The following is a 3,471-nucleotide window of genomic DNA, read 5'->3' on the forward strand; positions in this document are numbered from 1 at the left end:
TATCCCAGCCCCGCCCCCCTACACTCCGGAGACCCCCCTCCCTGCTCCATCTGTTCACACCGCCCCGGGGTCCCTGGGTGGGAGCTCGTGCCGCCCCCCCAGGAGGCCCCGCTGCCCGGGTCACGTGGGGCGCCTGGCCCTGGAGGGGGGGTCACTGCACCACGTGTGCCCGTGTGTATGTGTGGGTGGGTGTGTGGGTGTGGGGGGTGTCCATATGTATGTGTGCCTGTGGGTATGTGCATGTGTGTGCGTGTTTGTGCGCGTGTGTGCGTGTGTGTGTCCCAGATAGTGTATGTGTGCATGTATGTGTATCAGACACTTGGGTCCTATATGTGCATGCATGTGTTCATTTTGGACACCTGAGCTCTCTGTGTGTGTACGTGTGTGGGACACCTGGGTGTGGGGGGTGTCCATATGTATGTGTGCCTGTGGGTATGTGCATGTGTGTGCGTGTTTGTGCGCGTGTGTGCGTGTGTGTGTCCCAGATAGTGTATGTGTGCATGTATGTGTATCAGACACTTGGGTCCTATATGTGCATGCATGTGTTCATTTTGGACACCTGAGCTCTCTGTGTGTGTACGTGTGTGGGACACCTGGCGGGGGGGGGGGGTTTCCATGCCCTGGATGCCTGGGTTCTCTGTGCGCGTGTGTGTGTATGTGTGTGTCTCCCAGACACCTGGATTGTGTGTGTGTGTGTCCTGGACGTCTAGGTTCTGTTTGTATGTGTGTGTCCCCCACAAATGCCTGGGTTTTGTGTGTGTGTCCCACACACCTGGGTTCTCTGTGCACATGGGTGTGCATGTGTGTGTGTCCTGGATGCCTGTATTTTTTCTGCATGCATCTGCGAGAGTGTGTGTGTGTGTGTGTCTGAGACCCCTGGGTTCCCTATGCATGAGCACACACGTGTGCATGCTTGTGCGTGAGTGCATTTCCACGCATGTATGGGTCTATGTCCTGGATGCCTCAAGAGTTTGTACACGCGTGTGTGTGTATGTGTGTGTCCTGGACATCTGGGGTTTGTGCCTGAGTGCATGTACTTCTTTCCGCCCCGGACACCTGGGTCCCATGGGTGTCCCTGGGGTCCCCACAGCCTTTCCCTCCCCCACGCCGCCGTCTCGGTGCTGCTGGCACCTGGGGGAGGGGGCGGGCAGCCCAGGCACCCCCTCCTGAGTCTCAGTTTCCCTTTCCGCAAGGAGTGGGGGACGGAGTCATGGGGCCGCTGACAGCTCCCGTGGGGGGTTCACACCTGCTGGGAAGGGGCCAGAGGGGAGTTCCCGAGGGGAGGGGGTGTGCGCGCGTGCGTGGGGGGGGAGGAGCCCTGCAGTACTGGAGCCCCCAGTTGTGCACACTGCCCAGTACACACATAGACACACATATACATGCCATCACTCACTCTCACACACAGAAACACACACAACCTAGGAATCTCGCAAACACCCACAAAACCCAGGCACACAACGCAGGCATCACACCCCCACCCCCACATCACAAACACACACAGATAGAAACACAGACAAGCGATGCACCACACACAGATGCACACACAAACAGAAATATGCACAAGCCAGGCAGCGCACACACACAAAACCTAGGCATCTCTCACGTGCACAAGCACACACCCACCCCGAGCATCTGACATGCATGCACACACACGCACACATACCCTAGGAATCTCTCTTACACACAAACCCCAGACACACAACCCAGGTCTCATACATACACCCCCACACTCACATCACAAACACACACACACACACAAACACACACGACCCAGGCATCTCACACATGCACACACACACAATCCAGGTATCACACGCACAAGCACACAGAAACACACACAGCCAGACACACACATACAGAAACACACACAACCCATGCATCACACACACACACACACATACAAAAACACACACAGCCCAGGCATAGGCAGACAAGGTTCCTTGGGTGAATTTGATATCTTCTATTAGACCAACCCAAATAGTTGGAGAAGAGTTATTAAGCAAGCTTTCGGGTTCAAAAACCCTTCGTCAGGCTCAGGAGGTTTCAGCAATTGGTGTGTGCTCCTCCTGGATGGAAGAGCCCAGGCATCACACAGACACAAACACACACGCACAAAACTAGGCATCTCTCTCTCTTACCCTCCTCCATGTCACACACATTCAGAAATACACACAACCCATGCATCACACCCCCCTCACACACACTTCACACATTCAGAACCCCCCCAAGGCACCTCACTCTTGCACGTGTGCACACCCCCCAGGCACCTCACACATGCACGCCCCCCCAGGTGTGAAGCGGATCTCACACTCCCCCCCCCCTTCCGGACATGCGGGGCCGCCTGTTCACACGAGGCCGCCTGTTCACACGGGGGGGGTGGGGAGAGGGAGGAGGGGAGCTCGTGCCGGCCATGGGAGTGGGGGACATACTGCACCTCGTGTGCCCATATGTGTGTGTATACACCCACAAGTGTGTGTGTGTTCCCAAGCCTGTGTGCCATGTGTGTGCCCTTCTGTGTGCATGTGCATGCCCCTGTGTGTGCATGTCTGCATGTGTGTGCCTGCATGCATGTGCACATGCCTATCTGTGTGTGTGTCTGCATGCCCCTGTGTGTGCATATATGCGTGTGTATGTGCCTGCATGTGCCCTTGCATGCATGTGTGTCTGTGTGTCCACATGTGTGTCTGTGTGCCCTTGTGTTTGCGTGCGTGTGTGCCCATGGCATAAACATAACCCCCCCATGTGGGGCCCCATGGGAACGGACATGCAATGCTTGCACACGTGTGTGGTGGGGGGGCAGGACTAGCGGCTGGGAGGAGGGAGTGTGGGAGGGGGAGCCTCCAGTTGTGCACACTGCTCGGTATGCACACATGCACACACGCCACCCAGGTATTGCACACACATACACACAGAAACACACATCCCAGGAATCTCACAAACATGTGCAAAACCCAGGCACACAACCCAGGCATCACACCCCCACACCCACATCGCAAACCCACACATGTAGAAACACACACAACCCAGGCATACACCCCACACACACATACAACCCAGGTATCACATGCACACACACAGAGAAACACAAACAACTCACGTATCACACACATGCATACACATACAGAAACCCACACAGCCCAGGCATCACACAGACACCAACACACATACAGAAAACCTAGGCATATCTCTTTCTCTCTGTCTCTCCCCCACCCAGGAATCTCACACACCCACAAACCCCAGGCACACAATCCAGGCATCTAATCCCCCGCACCCACGTCACAAACACACACACATACACACAACCCAGGCATCACACAGACATGAACACTCATTCAGAAACACGCCCCCCGCACCTCACACATGCATCCCACACCCAGGTGTGAAGCGGATCTCACACTCCTCCCCGCCCCCCGCGGCTCTGACACACTCCGGAGATGCGGGGCCGCCTGTTCACACCTGGCGGGGGGGGGG

Source organism: Alligator sinensis, unplaced genomic scaffold (genome assembly GCF_000455745.1).
Source record: "Alligator sinensis unplaced genomic scaffold, ASM45574v1 scaffold2636_1, whole genome shotgun sequence".
NCBI classification, from domain to species: Eukaryota; Metazoa; Chordata; order Crocodylia; family Alligatoridae; genus Alligator; species Alligator sinensis.